The following is a 15394-nucleotide window of genomic DNA, read 5'->3' as shown; positions in this document are numbered from 1 at the left end:
AGTGACATTGTTTCTTCAAGGTGTTTTCTTTTCCATTTTTTTTTCTCATGGACCTGTATGCCTCTTGCCATTTTAGTTGATGTTCTAAAATGAAACAAAAATAAACAAACTTGTTCAGTCTGATTGTCATACCATAATTCTCCTCTTTATATTTTATCTAATTTGCTGACACTACTGTCCATCAACTTACCACAGCTACAAAGCTGAAATTCAAATGTATTTCTTCTCCCTTGTCTCCCATACCACTTAATCACAAAGGCAGACATATCTTGCCCCATTTAAAAAAAAAAAAATCAGTACACTAATCTCTAACCCTAATGATACTGCTTTAAAGGCTTCTCGTCATCTATCCGTTAACTACTGAGACACAATGTCCCTTCTTTTAGAATGCATCCCGAAACCCATCATCCACAGATCTGCAGAGTCATCTCTCTCATATGCACAGCTGAAGATGTACCTTCTCTTTTCATACCCTTCAAAAGCTGATCTCATAGGTCTAGATCAATGCGCAGCTTAGCATGGAACACAGGGCCCTCCTGGTAGAATCTTTTGACCTTATCGCATTCATAAATTTTCACTGCACCCAGGCTTATACTCAATGTTCTAGAATCACCTATAATCTCTATAGCTTTGTCATTTCCTCAGATTAAAATGACTTTCTTACTTCATCTTTTCAGTCTCCTCCCAATCTTCCAAAACAAATCAGGCCATTTGTTTTCTCCACTGTGAAGCCTTCCTTGTCCCCTGCCTCCCCTACCCAGCCTATCTTGCTCAACCTGGCTGACTTAGCCACTGATTATTTTCTTTGATCCTGGAAGCTACCTCCATTATTATCTTTATTATGATTATCTTTAAATACTCTCTTTTTCTCCTTTGAGATGTAGATCTTTTACAGTAGGTACTGTTCTTTATTTAAAGTTTAATTATTGCTTTTAGCATAGTGATAGGTACATAATTGAATTTAATGAAAAATTAACAGATCCCTTTGTCCTGAAGAAGGAAGCAGAGAGGTGAGAGTATACTCTGACATTAAAGTAGGTAGTAATGTGCATTCCAATTCATTTTTGTCTTTTTCTAGTACTAACAAACTTCATTGCTCAATGCTATTACTTATTGCTTCTTGAAATGTTGTTTCCTACCTTCTCCTACTAACTATTCCAACTCAGGTCAGATACGATGCATTTTCAAAGCTCCCCATACAAAAGAAGTCTTATATTAATATGATCCATCAGAAATAATGACATTCAGAACTTATTCCTTTTCTGTGCTGCAAGGTCAATTTTCCTACCTCTATTGAAGCATTCATCACTCTAAACAGCAAAGCAAAATACCTCCCAGGACTTAAGATTAGAATTATGGTAATATCAACTTGCAGTAGTTGACCTAGCCTTGCATAAAGTATAATACTTCCAAGCAATCACAGACAAATGGATGATTAAGCATTTTTTTCAAAAAAGAGGTCAGGATCTTGCTTTAGAAAGAGACTACCTATATTGACAGGCTTAAGTCTGCTGTACAATTAATGTCTAAAGTGAGGAATGTTTCAATCAGGAAAAAATGAATGTTTAGTGGAGAAAAAAGAGAAACTGGAATTCTAATATGCATCTAGCATTGACGACTGCACTGAAGAGTACAGACTTTCTATCAAATTTGGGGGAGACACACACATCATACACACAAACACGCACACACACACAGGCACATTCTGAGACACATTGATGATATCACTGATGAATTTTGGTTCTGTTTAAATAGCTCTTTCTTTCATTATTCTGAGAAGATAAAGTTGTTCTTTCCATCTATATATCCAAGCATACATTAACTGCTCAAGAAGTTTTATTAAGCAGGTGTGTATATGTACAATATTTTAAATACAAACATATGTTGGTGTATTGATTATAAATCTCAGTTACAAACTACGATTACATCAGTTCCATTCTTAGGTTGTGATTTTATAAGCCTTATGGAAAACTATGTTGATAGCGAGATTACTCGACAGTTTCTTTTATATCGTTTTTCTTTCTCACTTTGTTATTCTGCAGTCCAAGGTAACCCTTTCATAGAAGCAGAGCCAAGAATAACAACATTATTCATCTTCTCTACCTTCAAGTTGAAGTGTGCTGTATCAGCTACTAATATTCCAAACACTATGAAATAAGTTGTCTGGAGCTTTGTGGCTCCTTCTTATTCCTACCTCCTCTGTTTTGTTTGCTTTGTGGTGTGTAATAGCCCTTGACATGTTATATCTAATTATATTAAAACATGGTACATCACACAGGTCATGTCCCAGGAGGTCATGATTTAACATGGAGGAGAGGAATATTCTTACGAAATAAAAGCAGATGCTAGAGAATTGAAGATGTCCACAAATTACCCAGAGTAACAAAAATAAGCTCTCTCTATATATATTCTTCCTGCCTTTTCTCTCTTCATTGTGTGGAAGACAGTGTCATGTCTAATTTTCTCTTTGGGTTCATCATTTTCATGAGCATGTTATGTGTCAAATGTGAATACATCTAGTAGATGCAGTAAAAGATGCTAACATTCTAAATATATTCCCCCAAACAGCCTTAAGAATTCAATCCTTTATTACTGTATCCCACTAGACTCGCAATGTTGTAAATAGAGAAAAAATAAATGGACAAGATCAAAACTGTAAATTATTGAAACTACCTCTTCCCAAAATAAGTGCTTAAACATGATAAGAATATTTCCTTTGTTACACTAAGTTACACTATAATTCATACAACTTGTTCTAAGTCTAAAAAAAGTCTCAAAACCACTAATATTTAGGTATTTAAAACTGAAAATAGACCTATATCACTGTAAAAATATAGACACTGGACTTTGCAAATCAAGAATCAACATTGGGAAACAGTCATTGTACACATCCGTGAACATATGAAATTCAAGGAAGACAAAAGGACAAACCCAATAGTAGAGCTCATGATTCAAATCTACAAAGTCTCACATTGCCTTTTAAAGTTTTATTTACAAAAATTTTCTCACTTACTACCTTGAGTTTGCTCTGGCCTCTTGTTTTCCTTTCCTGTTTATCTTTATTCTTTTTGTATACCCTTTTAACCCATATCCTTCATCATTTCCCACAAATTTTCTTTCATATTTAGAGTAAACTTTAAATTGCAAGCAATAGGATTATTTAAAAATGTTAAGGTGCACGGAAAGACACAGATGCCTGATCATTAGGAAAATATCAACAAGAGGCCTTGGATTGGAAGGAGTCGTGGAAGATCTGCAAACCCAATAGTCTTCTGTCTGTTTCTCTCTTGCTTTCTCCATTTCTAATCCCCCATCCTTTGTCCCTACCCCCTGCCTTCTCTCTCTCTCTCTGTCTTTCTCTCTATGCTTTGTGGTGTATAATAGCCTTTCACACGTTATATTTAATTATTTTAAAGCATGGTGCATTGCATATGTCATGTTCCAGGAGGTCATGATTTAACATGGAGAAGAGGAATTTTCTTAGGAGAGGACTTTTCTTCTACTCCTCCTTCTCTCCTTCTCTCTCTCTCTCTCTCTCTGTCTCTCTCTCTCCCCCCCTCCCCCACCTCCTTCCCTTTCTGTTTCTTTCTTCTTTCTCTTTCCCTCACCCCAGTCTCTCCCTGCAAGTGTGTCTCCATCTGGAGCATCTGCCTTTGATTTCTCTGCCTTGCTCAAGGTCCAGTGTGTGATCATGCCATAAAGCACATGCCTTTCCAGCTTTAGCACTGTCATCAGATGACTTAATTTCTTAGCTTTTCAAGTCCATTGAGTACCATACGATTTGCCTAGCTTATCTTTTTTTTTTTTTTTTTTTTTTTTTTTGAGACGGAGTCTCTCTCTCTCACCCAGGCTGGGGTGCAGTGGCGCCATCTCGGCTCACTGCAAGCTCCGCCTCCCGGGTTCCCGCCATTCTCGTGCCTCAGCCTCCAGAGTAGCTGGGACTACAGGCGCCGCCACCATGACCGGCTAATTTTTTGTATTTTTAGTAGAGACGGGGTTTCACCGTGTTAGCCAGGATGGTCTCGATCTCCTGACCTCGTGATCCGCCCGTCTCAGCCTTCCAGAGTGCTGGGATTTAGCTTTCTATTTAATGGAAGCTACAAATCAAAGGTAGTTGACCAGGTTATTGAATGGTTGTCATTGAGAAGGATTTATACTGCTTTATCAATTATCAACAGCTGTGGGGGACAGAAACACAAAGAAAAAAAATGCAGCTTTCTTTTGAGGTACTAGATCTAGATCTAACAAGATCTAGATCTAGTACCCATAGAAATGCTTCACTGCTTTATTTTCTCTACACATTTGATTTCCAGTCACAACTTGCCTTTTTTTTTTTTTTTTTTTTTTTTTTTTTTTTGAGATGGAGTCTCGCTCTGTCGCCCAGGCTGGAGTGCAGTGGCCGGATCTCAGCTCACTGCAAGCTCCGCCTCCCAGGTTTACGCCATTCTCCTGCCTCAGCCTCCCGAGTAGCTGGAACTACAGGCGCCGCCACCATGCCCGGCTAATATTTGTATTTTTAGTAGAGACGGGGTTTCACCGTGTTCTCGATCTCCTGACCTTGTGATCCTCCTGCCTCGACCTCCCAAAGTGCTGGGATTACAGGTGTGAGCCACCGCGCCCGGCCAACAACTTGCCTTTATATCAATTCAAGCAACACAGAGACTATTGACTTTATACGAAGAAATTATTCATTTCCTTATCCTCACATTTATTTCACACTGTTAAGCTGAATTTAACTTTGACATCAAATAAAGTTTATGTTCTTGATAATATTTTCAAAACAAATTATTCAAACACGTAGAGTGTGCTTCTTCAAAATTGACATTCAAAACAAATGGGGCCAGGTGCGTTGGCTCATGCCTGTAATCCCAGCACTTTGGGAGGCTGAGGCAGGTGGATTGCATGAGGTCAGGAAGGAGTTCAAGATCAGCCTGACCAACATGGTGAAACTCCATCTCTACTAAAAATACAAAAGTTAGCAGAGCGTGGTGGTGCACACCTGTAATCTGAGCTACTCTGGAGGCTGAGTCAAGAGAATCGCTTCTACCTGGGAGGTGGAGGTTGCAGTGAGCTGAGATCATGCCACTGCAGTCCGGCCTGGGCAACAGAGCAACTCCCTCTTGACAACAACAACAAAAAATGGCATTATTTTATTTTAACCCGTTATACAATCTTCACCTTCAAAACAATTCCCTGATGTTTTTCACTGCAGTCAGTGATCTGGTGTTGATTGAATATTTGACTTCTGCCTGATAGAATGTATTATACTAAGGTAAAACTCTGCCACACTGTCTGATTACTTTATCCTTGCCCTTCCCTATTGGATAGGTATTTATGACTAGTTACCTGGTGATTTTGACCGAGAGTCAATAGAAATTCAACAATTAGAAATCCATGTAGAAATCATTAACAGCTATGTAAGTATAATATCTTGTCTAAGAAGTAGAACTAAATCAACCCCTAGCTACTACCCAGGACTTTGTAACTTAAATGTAGCCCAAAGTAATCAAACAATTAATTGTCAGCTCTTTAAAAGTAGCTAAACTTCTTTCCCCTTGTGGATTGTGAACATCGAAAGGTTTTAGGCCAGGCGTGGTGGCTCATGCCTGTAATCTCAGCACTTTGGGAGGCCGAGGCAGGTGGATCACCTAAGATCGGGAGTACGAGACCAGCCTGACCAACGTGGGGAAACTCCATCTCTACTAAATAAATAAAAATTGTAAAACCTCGTTAAATCCCACGTCTCATTTCAGTCATCTTTCCCTTTCACAATTAAATCTCTTAAAAGACATAAGTCAATGATTCCAGGTCTTTATCACATATTGTTTATGCTACTGCAATCTGATTTCCTGCCTCCACCACTGTATTTTGCTCTTGTCCAACAGACCAGTGCGAACTTTTCTGTAAAAGGTAACTTTTCATACCTTATCTAACCTGACTTGTCAGTATTAGTTGTATTGATTGAGGACCCTTCTTCTTAAATGATTTCTTTTTTCCATCCTGGATATCCACTTTTGCTTACCGGAATTAACCGTTCATCCACCCATAGAATTTGCTGTTTCTTCAGAATTCTATCCTAGGCTTTCGTCTTTTCTCACTTTAACACTTGTACTAGGTGATCTCCTTTATTCCCATTACTTCAATTATCATCTCTATGAGGCTGTCTTCGAAATATATCTCCAGCTCAGACCACCTTAATGAGCTCCAAGTCCATGTATCCAACGAGGCTCCTGCAGATCCCAAAGCACCGTAAATATCAGCTAAGTTCTTTGCCTGTGTCTTCTAATTTGCATTTGCTCATGGTTCCTGTATTTGGCAGGACGTCCTAGAAATGGACTTAAGGATGGAAATTTGTAGCTAGAAAATTTCAGGGGAACACTGCTGGTAGGAGAATAGGGAGAGTGGGCTCAGAAGAAAGAGGAGTTGAATTGCAATGCACTTGCAAAAACAGGCTTTAGTTAATATCACAGTAAGCTCTAAAGCTGAAGTGGCCCTTCTGAGTTGTTCCAATTTGAGGCAAAACAGTTGTGTCTTTATACGAAGACATTCACCATTTTGCCTGACCATTGAAGGATAGTTAGGAACGTTGAAAAATGCATCTCCTTTTGGAAAGACCAATCTTTAGGAAAACCTCAGATGAGCCAACAGCTGGCCTTAGTGAGCTAGCTGGCATCATTCCTGGTAGCTGGATGAATGAATGCCTCATTTCCAAAGAGTGATGTTGGAGGCTCAAGAAGTATCTATTGTGGTACATAATATCCAGAACACGAATCAACCCCAGCTTGGTACAGATTCTCTAAGATTCTTATTCTCTTTCACAGAGAAACTTAGAAAAGGGAGATTAATTGGACAGAGTAATGTTTTACAGTGGTGTAGCAATTCTGCAGGCAACTCTTATCATGTCTGCCTAGTTTACATGCCCCACACCCTCTCTTAGCATCTCTGTTAGCCTAATTGCATTAAAAGGTAGAGTGAGTCACACATGCATTCCAGAGGTGTCTGGGCTTATCCATCTTCAGCATGCATTTCTCAGGATGTGACCACTGCACTTGTCCATTTGAAATACAATTTGGACAGAAGAGTAGCAAGGGATACTCCAATGTTTCACCCGAATACCAAATTAATTCTTCCCTGCCTCCCTGTATAATATCACCCCTGGTTCCTCCCTTGCTAATTGTGATACTCTTCTTTGACATGGAGAGATGTAATCACTAGGTGGCAACCACAAATTAAAGTTCAGAGGTACTCTTAGTATGTTTCCCAGTGAAGGCATTCCTTCTCAAGAAACTAGAAACTTTGGACCTATAGAACCTAAAGACTTAGAGATAGGAAACATGAATTTCCCATGTTGGAAGCGACAATGGGTGAAACACTTCTATTTTCATTCTTTGATATCTGTAGCTGTGTATTCTACTTAATAGGGACACACCACCATAAAATGATAATTACTTTAGAATGAATGCTGCATTATGGAACATGGAACCATGGAACCCCATCATTTAAAAGTATCCCTTCCAAAGGGGTGCATCACCTGCAGCTTTAAAACATATTTCTTTGCCCTATCAGTATAGTAGCTTCTGGGTGTTATGATTTGCAATGTGATCAGCAGATTCCATGGTCATGAGTTCCTTGTCAAAAAAGACAGTTTTAAAAAATCAAATGTGGAATTACACATCTGCAAATCTATAAATTTTCTGTGGCCAAAGCCCTGTCGGCAGGAAAGACAAATCCTTAGCTGGAATAGATACTGATCTCAATCAAGAAGAATCACTGATCTTTCAGATTAAAAGTAGTAGTACCTAATAAATGTGCCAACAGGTTTTGGGCGTGCAACATTGATTTATTCTATTAGATATTTGAACATTAGGCTTGGACAGTAGAAACTAATGCTGTTGGTGCCATGAATAGCTATGATTTCTGCTCTTTTGGCTACTCTGTTATGAATTACTTAGCCAATACTCAATGACAGAGGTTTGCTGATGCCTGTCAACTATGCCATTCTGTTTACGTGATTGCTTAGTACCTGTATTAGTCCATTTTCATACTACTATAAAGAACTTCCAAATACTGGGTAATTTGTAAAGGAAAGAGGTTTAATTGACTCACAGTCCCACAGGGCTGAGGAGACATCAGGAAACTTACGATCATGGTAAAAGGGGAAGCAAACACATCCTACTTCTCTTGGTGGCAGGAAGGGGAAGAATGTGTGCTGAGCTAAGGGAGCGCACCTGATAAAACCATCAGATCTCATGAGAACACAGTCACTATCATGAGAACAGCATAGAGGAAAGCCACTCCCATAATTCAGTTACCTTCCACAAGGTCCCTTCAACATGTGGGGATTATGGGAACTACAAGATTTGGGTGGGGACACAGCCAAAGTGTATCAGTGCCCTTTCAATGGAGAATTCTCTCTGATGGCTATTAACTTGCATTTTAAGGATCTTTATACTTTATGCCCACTGACATCACCTACCCCTGCCCTCTTTTGAAAAAAGTTCCTGTTCTCTGAATAAAAAAACAAGCCATTCACCACTGCCAATGTCAGAGAGTGCAAAGTAACTGTTTGTGCCACATAAATAATTGATTCTTATCCTCACTCATAAGGGATGGCAAAAAAAGCCATTAACAAAAACTATGTTAATCTCTTAAAATGCTACATATAGAATAGCAGATCCAATTGAGGCAACCTCTATTTAAAGATGCCTCTGCCAGGACCCATCTACCTTTGTATGGGCCATGTTGATATGACTGGGATGTATTGGAGATTACTCTTTGCATCTTTCAAGATTTTGACAATCTCTGCTATTCTTTTCCCACCACTAATGCAGTTTGGGTTTGGATTTACATTTCAACCAGGCACACTTTCCCAGTGAGATGTCTCTTATCCCATATGCCAAGAAACTACTGTGGTAGTTATGTCATTTATCAAGCATGTTTATTCCTGCTGTGCATTTGCTAAAATGATCTTCTGGGTAGTTTAATGGATCCAATGAACATGAATCAGCTTTAGAAACAGTGCTCCATATTTTATTATTCAATGCATGGCAATGCCCATACATCAGTGACAAGTTCAATAGTTTTTGAAATGTCTGAGTACTCTAATTTTTCTACTGTATGATTGCCATATAATTGGCATTAGGTGCATTTTGGGGAGAATTATTGTGACACCATTTTTTTTTCAAGAGGGCCTTTACTTCAATGAAAGTTTCAAAGTCTGAGTACCAGCTCAGGTCCAGAAACCGAGCCAGTGATGATGAATTTTATTGTACCTTCTGCCCTTACCTCCTGATCATTCATCTTTGTTGTATGTACATGTTTATCTTATACGTTGAGAAATACTCTCATTGGCCACCCATCTCCCTTCCTCTCAGAACATTATGTTCTAATCATTATTTCCATAACCCTCTGCAGTTGAGAATTTCTGTCTCAACATTGTTTATTGCTTAATTGTACTCCTGCTTTTTCCTGTATTTAAACATAGCCATCTGGTCTCTATTATTTTCAGATCCAATTATTCCTATTGTTTCCTGTTGTTTTTAAGAAGACCAATTCTATAATGAAATCCCTTATTGTCAGTCATGTCCTAGAGAGGACAGCCATCATTGAGCTTTGCAGCAATGCTGTTGTCCCTGATAATAGAGTGCCTTCCCAGTTCTTACGTAAAACATCATCAGCTGGTGAGTTTTCTGATCTTATGTCACAGATCTTCTCTACAATGGTCATTTTCTAACAAGATATTTCTGCTCCCCTTTTGACACAGCCCTGACAGAATCTAGGCCCCAGATACTCTGCAGGCTTTTCCTAGTATATGCTGAATAGGCCCCTTTATTCCATTAGCAGGACCAGAACTAATTTTACTTAACCCTCATTAATAATCTGATGACCACGAAAAGAAGAATGGATAGATCCCTAAAAAGGGGTGAGCTCTATTATCAAGGAGGAGGTACGTAATTATGCTACATAAGGGGTAAGATTCAGACTTATATAAAAAGAGTGAGCCCTTTCTGCAGGCCCAGGGAGTTCTGGAGATCTGGGGTTTTATCATTCTCAAGGACATTGACTCAGAAGTTCCCCACTCCAACTGTGAACATTGTGTATCATCCCAATCAGTGTTATTATTTGAATTGCAGAGTTAAAAAAAAAAAACTCTACAGAAAGAGCAGAATTATGAGGTTGAGAACCCAACCTGCCTGGAAATATTCTACACTTATAATTAAATTTTGTACCTTATTTTAAAGTTTCTGCCCTTGAAATACCAAAGATAAACATCTTTTTCAAAGCAGCCTTCTCACTTTCACAGTCACTTAAACTTTGATTAACAATGTCAGTCTCTCCTTATCTTTCTCCAATATATATTTGTAGCATTTAATAATGGCCATGTGATACCACAGTCCTTATGACTGCCAATTCCCACCACAGCTCACAACTGTTCTGAGCTATTGCACAATTCAGTTCATTTCATTTCATCAGTATCGCATCTGAATTCCTCAGTAGTCAATTGCAGTACAACTGTAGTGAGGGACCGTCACTACTCCATGTGCCTCCAATTCTCTTGGTCCTCATGGCCCATCAGCCAGCAAGTAAGTGATCCAGTCTCAAAAATTACCTCTTTAAAGACTGTCTCCCAATACAGTCACATTCTGAGGTCTTAGGGGTTAGGACTTCAACGTATAAATTTTGGTGAAATACATTACTTCTCCAAATGTGGCTCACTCTAATGTAGGCTTCTCTATATATTATTTCCTTGGTTTAAGTCTCCCAGTCTTTCAGGTTTGGAATGGAATTCCATTCTCACTTTCCTTAAATTTGTAAAATTGAATTAAATGGCTTTCAATTGAATTCCCACTGTATTCTTACCATTCATGCCATAAAACTTTTCAGATGTTATTTAATTATTTTCATACTCATTTACTTCCCCATTATACTGTAAATTCCAAAAGGAAAGAACGTTATCTTATTTACTATCAAACCCTCAGGACCTAACACAGTACCTAACATCTACTAGCATCACCATAAATAATTTGATCATATCTTTTTATTGCATTATTAATTACTTGAAGGCAGAGTGTGTGCATTATTCAACACTGAATCTCAAATAGTGTATTAGCCCATTTTCATAATGCTATGAAGAAATACCCAAGACTGAGTAATTTATAAGAATAAGAGGTTTAATGAACTTAAAGTTCCATGTGACTAGGGAGGCTCACAATCATGGCAGACAGCAAAGGAGGAGCAAAGGCACATCTTGCATGGCGGCAGGCAAGAGAGTGTGTGCAGGGGGAACTGCCCTTTATAAAGCCATCAGATATCATGAGATTTATTCACTATCATGACAACAGGATGGGAAAATCTCCTCCCATGATTCAATTATCTCCCACCAGATAATTCCCATGATACATGGGGATTATAGGAGCTGCAATTAAAAATGAGATTTGATTGTGGGTACAAACAAACCATATCACATAGCATTCAGAAAAATTCCTATTTACCCAATGGTAAGTATATAACAATTGTTTATTCAAATTTACTTAACTGATTGCTTAAAATATTTTGTCAATTTTTGAAACATCTACAGAAATTTGATTGCTTCAGGGATATAGTCATTAACTCACTTTACTTGTGTACTTTTTTATAAGTTCTGACTGTACTTAATAATTTTGTTTTCAAAAATAGGTCTTAAATGCTAGGTGAGTGAAAGAGTTGAATTTCATAAAACATTTCTTTTAATATTAATTATTTATCTTTTAATATTAATTATTTTCCTCAAACTAGTGTAATGAACCTTAATAAACTATTTGTTTTATGGACTGTTTTTTTCATTAAATTTTACTGAACTTAAAAAAACACTTTAAAGGGTTTTTTTTGAAAGAGTAACATAGTGCACCTAAAAAAGTTATTTATAATACAATAAAATAAGATATTCAGGAAAGCTGGAAGGAAGGAAGTAACTGGAAATATGGGAACAAATATCTTTGAGCTCATTCTTTTTTTATTTTTTAACCTCTGAACTTTTTATTGGCCTCCTGCCCCGCAAAGGCACCTTGCTTCTGCTGGCTTAATATCTGAGAACTTTGGTGTCATTGGTCTCAGACACCACTTTGCCATCCACTCTCTGGCAGGTGGCGGTCTTTTGGATGGTTTGCATAGAGTTGCTGCTGTCCAGGGCATTAAAAAGATTGAAGTCCTCACCATCTTCCAGCAGGAGGTGGTATGTGGCAATCTCAGCCTCCAGCTTGACTTTGATGTTCAGCAGCGCCTCCTACTCCTGGACCTGGTGCTACCCCTCTGTCCGGGTCTGTGCCAGCTCGGACTCCAGGTGCATCAGGGTCCTGTTGAGCTGTTCCATCTGCAGAGCGTAGCGGGCCTCCACCTCCCTCAGACTGTTCTCCAGTCTGGCCTTCAGATTTCTCATCAAGTCCAGATTGATCTCCAAGGACTGAACTGTGTGTCTCAGCTCCATGAGTATCATCTCAGCAGCTCCAACCTTGACGGACTGTGTGGTGACCACTGTGGTGCTCTCCTCAATCTGCTGAGACTAGTACTTGTCCAGCTCCTCTCGGTTTTTCCGAGCCAGCTCATCGTATTGGGCTTCGATGTCTGCTGTGATCTTGGTGAGGTCCTGCAATTTGAGTGCATCTATTTCCACGGTCAACCCAGAGCTGGCAATCTGGGCTTGTAAGCCTTTTACTTCTTCTTCGTGGTTCTTCTTCATAAAGAGCAGTTACTTCTTGAGAGCCTCGATCTCTGTCTCCAGCTGCAGCTGAGTGACATTGGTGTCATCGGTGACCTTGTGGAACCCATGGATATTGCTCTCTACAGGCTGGCTCATGGCCAGCTCTGTCTCACAGGTGACTCTAAAGTCATCAGCAGCAATATGGGCATTGTCGATCTGCAGAACAATGCAGGAATTATCCACAATATTTGCGAAGATATGAGCACTCAGGTCCTCGATGGTCTTGAAGTAATGGCCCCAGTCTCTGACCTGAGGTCCCTTCTCCAGGTGCTCCTGGATTTTGCTTTCCAGCTTCCAGTTCTCAGTCTCCAGGCTCCTCACTCTGTCCAGGTAGGAGGCCAGCCAGTTGTTCAGGCTTTGCATCGTCTCCGCATTCTGGGTGCCTCCAATTCCTGCCAGAACCCCAGCCATTCCTGCAGTCAGGACCCTGGACCCCAAGCCGACCCGGAAGCTAGTGGAGCAGGACACGAATATCCGGGAACCAGAGCCCCGGTGCCTGCATAGATGGTGGAGAAGGTGGAGCAAGTGGTGAAGCTCAGGCTGTCTGGGAGGAGAGCAAGAGGACAGGACTCAGGCTTTTTGAGCATCATTCTAAGAAATTAATCATAGAAATTAAAAGGTAGGAATAATTTAAATAAACACCTAAACTAATATGCTAATTTTAGACATGAATATATGAATTAGAAAAATGTAAATATTTTCTCCCTTGAGCCGCAGGTTTCGTAACAGCAGCAAATCATATCCCCATACGTTTTCTATAACCCTATATTCTCAAACAAAATAAATCTTGTTTTAAATACTTGAACTCACAGATGTATTTATGAGACAATGCAAATCCATATCACCTTTTAGAAAATAGTTTGTTCAAAGGCTCATATTGAACACTTCTTGACAGGTAAAAATCTTGTAAAAATGAGATTTAAAACAAAGTGCAATAGATACTCCATTGGAAAGACATAAATGATATGGTTTAAAGGGAAAAGGTTAGTAAAATAATTCGTATTAACTCTCAGAAGTTTTATCTTTATTTTTAAACCACTGAGTATGAGCATCTAGATTAACATAAGTAAAAAAAAAAAAAAAAAACAAGATAAAAAAGCATACCAAATGGTTGTTTAATAGAGTTTACTGACAAAAAGGTGCATGGAATGTCAATTAATAATTATAGAAGACATATTATATTACACTGTTTTTAATCCTTTACCAATTTTATGGTACTTCTGACATAATGATCTATTTGAGCCACAGTCTAACGAGGCAAATGGGCCAATTAATATAACAATTTTTACACATGTAGACATAAGCTCAGAGCTTTTGTGATTTGTCCAAATTTACCTAAATAAACTGCCTCTGGTCAAAATCACCAATGAATTCTGCATTGCTAAACCATTGGTTAGTTCTCCATCCTAGTCTCACTTGACCTAGAAGAAGTATTTACCACAACTCATTATTACTCCCATATCTTTGACACACAACTTTTATCAGTCAAGACACCACTTGCTTTTCATTTTATTCCTTCCCCACTAGCTGCTACCCTTTCTCATTCTTTTGGTTGGTTTTTCTTCTCTTTCTGACTTCTTAATATCAAATGTCCCCACCTTAGTCTGCTTTGTGTTGCTAAAAGGGATATAGGGGCTGGGTAATATATTAAGAAAAAAAATGTTGTTTATTTGGCTTGCAATTGTGATGTCTGAAAAAGTTAAAGATTGGGCAACTGGTAAGGGCATCAGGCTGCTTCCACTTATAGCAGAAGGCGAAGGGGAGCCAGCATGTGCAGAGATCACATGTGGAGAGAGGAAGCAAGAGAGAGACGCAAGTGCTGCCAGAACTTTTTAACAATCTCTTTTCCTGGGAACTAATAGAGTGAGAACTCACTTACCCTTAAGGAAGGGCATTAATCTATTCTTGAGGGATCTGCCCTCATGACCCAAATATCTCCCACTAAGACCCACTTACCAACACCAACACATTGGGCTTACATTTCAACATGAAGTTTGTAAGGAACAAACATCTAAACTATAGCAGCCCCCTTTGCTTTCTCTGAGATATTCACTCCCTTATTGATTTCATTCTGCCTCCTCACTGAAAGTACCAACCACACCTCTCTAAAATGTATCTCTCTAACTGGAATTTTCCTCTTATACTCTGGATTTATATATTTGACTACCTGTACTATATATCCATCTGGGTAGCCTATACACATCTCAGGTTACACATGCCCGGAGCTGAATTCCTGATTGCCTCCCTAAGACCTTTTGTACCTATTTGCTTTGTCTTCACTATAGATGGATAATCTACCTTTTAATCAGGCAGCAGATCCTATGAGATGAGGGGTGAAATTTGACCATTGGCTCTAGTAACGTACAAGTCATTGCTGAATTTGACAAGAGGTAATTTTCTTATGTAAATGCATGAGTTACAATATCACTAAATTTCTGTAAGAGAATACATAAAAATACTTTAAAGTACTGGTAAACCTTGTTACTTCCACTCCTCACACCCTAGTCAAAGCCACATCATCTCTCACCTGGATTATTGCAGTAAATTATCTTATTAATTTAGTATTCTGCTTCTACATTTGTTCCTCCTCCACCTAGGCTATAGATGCTCCTCAACTTACAATGGGGTTGTGTCCCAATATACACATTGTAAGATGAA

General features: G+C 38.9%; 1 pseudogene; it reads right to left on the bottom strand.

Moving 5' to 3' along the window:
* Positions 1-12058: 12058 nt before the first annotated feature.
* On the bottom strand, positions 12059-13147 carry LOC126950974 (keratin, type I cytoskeletal 18-like; annotated as a pseudogene).
* Between the last annotated feature and the right edge of the window lie 2247 nt (positions 13148-15394).

The sequence above is a fragment of the Macaca thibetana genome, chromosome 3 (genome assembly GCF_024542745.1).
Source record: "Macaca thibetana thibetana isolate TM-01 chromosome 3, ASM2454274v1, whole genome shotgun sequence".
Lineage (NCBI taxonomy): Eukaryota > Metazoa > Chordata > Mammalia > Primates > Cercopithecidae > Macaca > Macaca thibetana.
Note: the sequence above shows the minus strand (reverse complement) of the source record. Positions and strands in the feature narration are given on the sequence as shown.